The sequence below is a fragment of the Oreochromis niloticus genome, linkage group LG3 (assembly GCF_001858045.2).
Source record: "Oreochromis niloticus isolate F11D_XX linkage group LG3, O_niloticus_UMD_NMBU, whole genome shotgun sequence".
Taxonomy (NCBI): Eukaryota; Metazoa; Chordata; class Actinopteri; order Cichliformes; family Cichlidae; genus Oreochromis; species Oreochromis niloticus.
The window spans coordinates 24,409,704-24,418,968 of record NC_031967.2 but is presented as its reverse complement, the minus strand read 5'-3'; positions in this window follow the sequence as shown (position 1 = coordinate 24,418,968).

Genomic DNA, 9,265 nt, shown 5'->3' with positions numbered 1-9,265 from the left:
TTCACTCAGTCATTTAGCTTCTGGCACCAACCAGAAAATATTTACCTGCATGTGACACATTAGACTGTCTTCATACAAAACTACACTACAGATTCCCTCTAATTTATTCTTCATCTATTCAAATGTACATACAAATTACATTTAGATGTTTTGTGTCCTCTCTATATTTTCCTTTAATAATAGTCACAAGTGACACTACACTCAATAGTGTCTGTTATTGTTAGAGCACCATGACCATCACTGATCACTGACATGGTTCCCACACCAAGTTTAGGTAATTTTCTATAATTTTAAATTTTATTTCCAATGATTTAAAAAAAAATGGATCTATGTAGAAAAACTCAACAATCAGAGAGGCTGACAGACTCCGATAAAGTATCCAATAAAATTAGGCCACATAGGAGTCTGGTGAGTTTTATTCAACTAAAAAAAGAAGATGGAGTCTGTGTTCCTCTTGAGGCCAAACTGACCAAAATCTGACCATACTATGGAGGGTCTTTAATGCCAAAATGAATTAACTGAATACATCTTTAAATAATTAATTAAATGTGTCATTGATTATTTAAAGTAGGAAATAATTATATAATTAATTTGTGTAATTAATGACTTTTACTTAATTATTTATTTATTTCTAATTGAAATTAACCTGTTAACCCCTCAGGGGTTTTCTGAAGTTCCTCCTCAACAATGAAATGCCCAAAATAAATGGAGTATTTATCTTCAGCTAGAAACTTTGTGTATACAATATTGGTATCAAAATAAAGCTATCACTTGTGAGATTTCATCAGAGGTGTAAATATTACTGCAGATGTTACTATGTCAAAGTTACTGTGACTCAAACATAGAAAAATCTTATTTTTTATTTCTCATGCCTAATTTTTAAAAGTATGTTATAGCATATAAGACCTTTGAAAATATGCTTTGGTTCACATTTTACTCCAGAAAATCATAAATCAAAATATGGATATTGCCTGTCCAAAGATTCATGGTGATGCAACTGCTCTTCTAACCTTTTGGTGTCTTCACTTTGTTTGTTTGTTGTAGAAATGGTTTATATGAGATTTTAGTTGAGATTCAGAGGTTTCTGTGGATACTACACAGGTTGGGACTTATATTTCTGACCTTGTGTTATAACCAATTAAATGCGATCGACTCCCTTTTATCACCACTTTTAAGGGTTGGGGGTGCTTAACTAGTTAATTAATGCCACATTTAATTATTGAATGAATTTATTTAATTCATACTGGCACTCCTCTTTATGCTGCTGTGTTGAGATATGAACTTTATCTGTCAGCCTCACCCATCAAAGTCAGGGGGCGGGGTTAACACTGCCACTGCAGCTTGTCTAACATCTGATTGGTTACCATGCACAGTAAGTCAGGACAGATCGATACTAGAAAATTGCTGCTGAACTGGTGGCACTGTGGACGTGGGGCAGCCAGGTATCCCAGAATGTATTTCAATTCACAAGCAGCAATATTAGTGCTCTAAAGTGTAACTAAAGTTATAAAATACCTTGTCTGTCTGTCACCAAGTACACTTTTTTAATCCATGAATGTAGTGGTCTAATCTTCACATATCTGGTCAGTTTGTTTGAGCCTATTTGCGAAACTGCTCCGATGTTTTCAGAGATGTCTGCTCCTACTGGCCAGCTAGCTTTGCTAACTGTTAGCTGACGGACTGTTCTGAGCTCTCGATGCCACAAAGCACGACTCCAGTCACACAGTTTAACACCCACACTGAGTGAACACTGGACATAATTCACCTAGGTTATATCTGTGGAGTGATGTTTATTTCATTGATTTATTTAATTCTGATTAAATTAGTTTGACTCAGATTAAAGTTTCATAACTGCACAGTGTTACTGAAGTTTAATGTCTGACTGGAGCGCATGTTGAACTGAAACATTCACTTGTTTTTCTAGATGTTCATATGTGTTATATGTTTTTTTTAACCTTTAATTTTGAATTAAAACTAACATTAAAAATATTTTCATACAAGAAAAAAGAATGAATTTCTACCCTGAGAAGAAACATCTGAACCAGCATGTTGATGCTGTTCATGGACACTGAAGATGGCAAATGGCCTGTATTTGTATAGCGCTTTACTAGTCCCTATGGACCCTAAAGCACTTTACACATCCAGTCATCCAGTCATCCACACACTGGTGATGGCAAGCTACGTTGTAGCCACAGCCACCCTGGGGCACACTGACAGAGGCGAGGCTGCCGGACACTGGCGCCACCAGGCCCTCTGACCACCACCAGTAGCTAACGGGTGAAGTATTTTGCCCAAGGACACAACGACCGCGACTGTCCAAGCTGGGGCTCGAACCGGCAACCTTCCAATTACAAGGCAAACTCCCAACTCTTGAGCCACGATCGCCCAAGACTGCAGCCCGTCCACAAATGGTTAAATGATCAGTTGTGTAATTTAAACAAAACTGTCTGTTATCATGTTTGAAAGTCTACTAGAATAAAAAAAAAATATTAACATCTGATTTGTGATTTTATTTAATAAGCAGATGACTAATTGTCCCAATTAAAGGTTAGATTAACTAAATAAGTAACCTCAAATAATCTGGATGAAAGATCTTACATGATACAGTCAGTGTGATGATATCACTCCACTCTGAGAAGAAATAGTCCCTTCTGCCCCGGCAGCTGTATCCTCCACTGTCAGACTCAGTAGCTCTGATGATTCTGTATTCATTGGATGTTGGAGGTGTGTTTAACTTGGCTGCTCTCCATTCATACGTCCACTGAGCTCCTTCACCTCCCTGAATCTCACATCTGACAGTGACTGTCTCACCGCTGTATATCTGAGTCCAGGATGGCTGCAGGGTCACAGTGGGCTTACTGGGAACTGTTCACAGAAAAATATCCAGTTAGAGACAAATAGAAACATGAAGTCATTTTGAAGCCTGATTTTATTTTTTGCTGTTGTTCAGAGGAGAAAGATTTACTGCATCCTGGTGACATTTTGACTGTCCATGAAGCTGGATTTAAAAAATCAGTGTTTACATTTATTTAATGTGTGGTACACGTGTGTGGTGGCCCACCGGTGTATCTGACTCACACAGCCTGTTCTCCACACACTCCACATTTATAAAGTGCTCTACAAATCCTAACATTACAGCTAACAGCTGCATTTTCCCTTTGAAGAACCACTTACTGCTACAGAGACAGGGAGTGAAGGTGGACAGTATATCCTTGTTTTTATGGCAACAAATTTACCTTGAAAGTGGTACAACTGTGTATTGTTACGGGATAAACATATATTCTTAGTGCTTATTTTCTGTTTATTTTGTTTTATAGAGGCCAGACTAGGAGAACGCCAGTTTGAGCACAATGTCACAGAGTACTGACAGGAAACTGCATGCTTTTGCATAGAACAGGAAGTTTTAGTGCAGAGCTGCATAGGCATATTAATAAAACACAGGAAACCAGACAGAAAAAGCGGAACTAAGTAAACTGTGTGTGTGACATATAGCAGAACTATATATATGTATTTTGCCTGGCAAGGCTTTCAGAACTGGGGTACGTCTTCGTCTCTGCAGTTCTCCATTTCGGGAAATATAAAAATAAAGATTATTTTTTGAGCTTGACCACTCTGAGTTCAGTCTTTCTCTGTCGCCAAAAGAATTCAAAAGAACAGAATTTAAGAGTATAATATGATTCACAAGCATAAAGAACGATTTACAAATGTGTGCAGTGATTTGTGTGCAACTTTTCAGGTCTCCAGTTCACACAAACTGTTTTACAAATGTGTCGACACAAACCTGAGTAACTGCTGATCATTGAGGCACAAATTTTAACGTCCAGATTGTTTTTTGTTTTTTTGTTTTTCAGATTTACTTTTTAAAAATTCATCCATCCCCGTGTTAGGGGATAACAAAAATACTTAACACAATAATAATAAGATGTCTTAATAATAAGAACAGCTTTTTTACCTTTTAAGAACTGTTTAACAGAAAAACAACATGTGCATATGCAGGCCTACTTTAAATAAAGCAACATTCTGCAGGTCTATTTGAGTTCACAATAAGTAAATAAAATGTAAATAAATAAAATGTAGCTGTGGTCCAATAATTGTAAAATAAGAAGAATAATCATGAAAACTATTTGTATGTAATTATGTCTTCAGTCCATTTCAATGAGCGATCATCTTCTGTGTTTTTGTCATGCAGCCACGGGCAGCCCTGAGTATAAAATACAATTACATCAGCTCAGGGTCGAAAATATAAAGACATTTATTGCACAATAACAGCATATCTGATGATAATATACAGCTCACAAAACCTTAAATACATGTGGATGAATCACCTGACACCCACAGATCACGTCTCGTGCCCACGTGGGGTTTTGAGTCTAATTTAACTGCCAGCTTCACACAGATCCACAAATGTGAGCTGCTTTCAAGTCACAAATCATTGCTTGTTGATCATATCGTGCACATTTGTAACACTTTCAAGACAAATTTGTCTCCTTATGAAAGCAGACTGTGTCATGTTGACATGAGTGTCAGAATGGCAGGTTTATCTCCAGATCCACGGCTCTGACCCACGGAGACCTCTGGCTGATGCTCAGTGTTCTGAGTTTGGCTCGTAGCTGCTAACTAGCTTTCTGCTCTGGGTCAACTTCTGGCAAAGTGCAGAGATGGAGAGAGGCGTGGGAAGGTTACAGCAGCACACTTTCTTCCTCTGGAGGCGGTGAACACAGTGAACAGCTGGATACTAACATCTGGCTCACAGCTGGGCCTGTCAGACTCTCTCTGGCTGCAGTAGCTGCTGCTATAAACACACTTTGCTTTTTCTCACTCTGTAAACTTCCTCCTGCAGATGTTACTCTCACTCGCTGCTTCGCACACACCGCAGAGAGAGGCGCTCCCTGTCTTCACCACAACATTCAACCTGTGGCACAGGATACATTACCCATGAGGCCACTTTCTAAAAGGAAGGTTGGACTTTTAGTTTTAGTTTTTTCACCCAAAGTTTGCGGGAGCCACAGCTGAGGGGCGGAAGAGCCGCGGGTTACCGACCCTGATCTGACCTGATGTTAGCTCACAGTGGCGGTCCTAGCCTGTTTGGCGGCCTGGGCGAACACTTCCCCCCCCGAACTGGAACCACGTAAGCTAGCGCAATAATTTTTTTTGGATATGAAACCGGAGTTGTACTTACATCTCATGCCATCAGTTTGCCCTAGGTCATGGTTTCCTTCCACATATAGCTTTGCAAAAATTGCATTAAAAGCGCTTGCAGGAACAAAAACATAATATTCCAGAAACACGCTTTGCCGATCTGATCAACTGTTCATAACACTGTCCGCCATTATCTGCCCGAAACCGGAAGTGACGTCATTTTGGGGGGAAATGTAGTTTTTTTACTTGTAGGCCTTAAAAGCCTATACTGGTGTTTTTAAAAGTCATGTTTGCACTGCTGTAACTGGAGCCTCGTCGTCTTGTCTCTATATACTGTACTGTATGTAGCGGAGATGACAATAACGTTTACTTTGACTTCAGCAGCAAGCAGGCGCACCGAGGGCTCTCGCGCTCACTTTTGGCGTATAGAACTTCGAAAAAACATCGGTGTAAATTATAAGTCTGTATCATGATGTCTGGTGTTTTCGTGTTTGTTGGTTTGTTTTTATTTTCTTTGATTTTGCAACTTGGTTATTAGATGCTGCTCCAGCCAGCCAGAGAATCCCCCACAGCCCCGCCCTCTCCTCCCTGTGCCGCAAGCAGCAGGCGCACCTCGCAAACGGAGGGCGCCCTTACTCCCAACAAATGGGCGACAGAAAACCGATCGTGCCTATGCCATTCCCAATATGCGCTGGCATGACGCCGGGGCAGCATGAGTGCGAGCAATTTTCTATTTTTTTTTTTTTTTGCCAATGGCCGTGATGCCGCCCGGGCAACCGCCCATGTCGCCCGTATCAAAAACCGCTACTGTTAGCTCAGCTGTTAGCTTGGTGATGACCTCGGATGACAACATGTTCAGGATTAACCCTTTATTTTTCTTTGTTTGTTTTTAGGGCTCTATGGTTTAATACATGTAGTGTTTCATGTCCACTTAAAGTCAGTTTAGGATAAAGAAGCATTTAGAAAGAGAGAGGGCCAAAAATATTTAATAAAACACAATTTAAAGACTAACAGCAGCTAATGAGCTATAAATATGCAGTTTTTGTAGTCTTTTCTGGAGTTGACGCCACAATGTTTGTTTCTATATTTGTATGAAACACATGAGAAACTTAAATAACAGAAAGTTTAAAACTCACGAGTTTCTGTAACAGTGACGTCACTGCTGTCCTCTGTGTAGTAAACTGGATCTCCTCTCCCTCCTCTGCAGTGGTACAGACCTCCTTGTGAGACACTAGTAACTCTGTTTGCTTCATTTCCTCTCATGAGCTGAGCTTTAGAAGAGACTGAATCACGTCTGAACCAGTCAAACTTCCAGCCAGCAGAGCCCTCCACAGAGCAGCTCAGTGTCACACTGCCCCCTGCTGGTATGATTGAACTTTGTGCTGTCAGTGAGGCTCTGGGTTTACTTGCTGTTGGAGTTACAGGAAAGACAAATATTAGATTGTCACTCGCATATCGGTTCTTGCACTCTCGCTACGTTCAGCTGATTTCAGTTCGTGCCAAAGGAGGAAATTGGTTGCGCAGTCTCCATCGTGAATATGGACATTAGTTTTATAATTATTGCACAAAGGATGAGAGTGATGGTAAAGTGGAGACTGTTCTAGGACAGAAACAACTGCATTAACTTAATCAACTGTTAACACAACTGTGGCTCTTCAAAGCACCTGCACAGACAGCGTGCTGACACTAAGCTAGCCAAGAACCCAGAGTGATGTTAAAGCTGAGTGAATGCTGACCCCAGACCAGCACCGTGAGAAAATGAGCCGTCATTTGCTGTGAAGCTACTGCTGAACTTCAACAGGTAACAAACTGATGAGCAGTCAGGCTGCAGCTCCGTTTCTACCTGTTCATGTTTCTACAGCAGAATCACCATGACGACCACTTTAAAGTCTCTGTGTGCTGGTTTTGTGTAAGAAATTTTTTTGCTTTAATTTCTTTGAGTAATGATCCCAACACTGATCACAACAAAGAGGGAAATACCTCCAACATGCACAAACATTTAACCACACAGCCTCTAATTAATCTGCATGAATGTCTTTGATATTCTGCTTAGAGATGGTGGCGACTCTCAAAGTGGAGCCAATGAGAATCAATAAATTCTTATCAATTATCATCCCTACCTGCAAGTGACACATTAGACTGTTTAACAAACTACAGATTTCACTGATTTATCATTCTCTTATCAAACTGTCATCTCTGTACATTCCTCTTTAAATTGCTGATATTTTAAGAGCCTCCATGGTGTCTCTACTTTCTGTTTGCACAGTGAGAAAAACTGTTGTCCTGAGCTGCCTGCAGACAGCTGGATCATTGTTGGAGTTTTCCTGTTAAGACAGATGTAAATATGAAAACATGAAATGTCAGCATGAATCATGGTCCAACTTACATGAAACTGTCAGTCTGAAGGCATCACTCCATCCTGTTAAGAGATAGTCACTGCTACCCCGACATCTGTAGTCTCCACTGTGGGACACTGAAACTCTGCTGATCCTGTATTCACTGGATGTTGGAGGGCTGTTTGTGTTGGGTGCTGTCCATTCATATTTCCACACCTTTCCTTCACCTCCCTGAATCTCACATCTGAGAGTGATTGTCTCACCAGTGAATATCTGAGACCAGCTGTGCTGCAGTTTCACAGCAGCCAAAACTGTTACTAAAAAACAAATAAACACAAATATTAAACTGAAAAAATGATATTTATAAATTGTTACTTCAGTTTAATCATTATTTTTTTTGTTTTATTTCACAACAAAATTTCACCCTCACCTTGTTTCTGAATTGTAACTGGAGCACTGTCCTCTGTGGAGAAAACTGGATCTCCTCTCCCTCCTCTGCAGTAATAGATGCCTCCTTCTGAAATACTGATAGTGTGCTCTGATGTTCCAGCTCCTATTTTCTGAGCTCTAGAAAACTGTGAATAACGTCTGAACCAGTCAAACTTCCAGCCAGCAGAGCCCTCCACAGAGCAGCTCAGTGTCACACTGCCCCCTGCTGGTATGATTGAACTTTGTGCTGTCAGTGTGGCTCTGGGTTTACTTGCTGTTGAAGTTACAGGAAAATGTTCATCAGATTGTCACTTGCTTCAGGAAAAACTTTGTTATATAACAAATGAAGATTTTGGAGAAAAAAATAAAGAAAAATTCTATCAATATGCAATTTCCTATATTTCGAATTCAGTAAGTGCTAATTAGCTCACATATAATACATATATGGTAAATGGTAAATGGCCTGCATTTGTATAGCGCTTTACTCAGTCCCTAAGGACCCCAAAGCGCTTTACACTACATTCAGTCATTCACCCATTCACGCACACATTCACACACTGGCAATGGCAAGCTACATTGTAGCCACAGCTGCCCTGGGGCGCACTGACAGAGGCGCCCCAGGGCGGTGGATGGAGGTGGATGGAGCTCAATAATAGATCTTAGGTTTCTCAGGTCAGTCCCTGATTTCCGTGTGATCTTCTCACTTTTTGCAAACAAAGCAAACAAAGCAAATTAGATGAGAATCAACAACTGGCAGCAGCACATGAGGACAGCACAGGTATCTCAGCTAACTGTTAGCCAGCTAGAGAGCCAGGAGCTAACGCTGGATGTATATAACATGATGAAAACTTTATCAGAGTGAATCAAGAATCAGGTGAGACTGTTTTTATGCTCCACCACCAAACTGTACTCCTAAATGCAGAGACAGGTGAACTATACACTGTTAACTGATCTGAGGCCAGCTGGGATGTCTGGGCTTGCACTGTTTATCTGTGTTTGTTTGTTTGTGTGTTTGTTTTCGAATGAGGTGAGTGAAAAACAGCTGATTCACAGACAGAAACTTTTTTAAAGAATGAACATCAACACATTTGCACACAAAGTCACAATATTGTACAAATGAGGCATTTTCAGGAAGAAGTTGGAATGAGTCTGATCTGCTTTCATAAAATGACTTCGGGGTTAAAAAGCAAATCAATGAGTTTAATAGAAATAAAATCAAAAACCTTTGTTTTAAACACAGTCATGTCTGTGTATTTCATATTAATTTTAACATACGGCAGTATTTGATGAGATGATGGGTCAGAATGACTTTTATTCTTTTTTAAAGAAGTTGTAGAGTTATTTGTTGGGGGAGTCTGAAG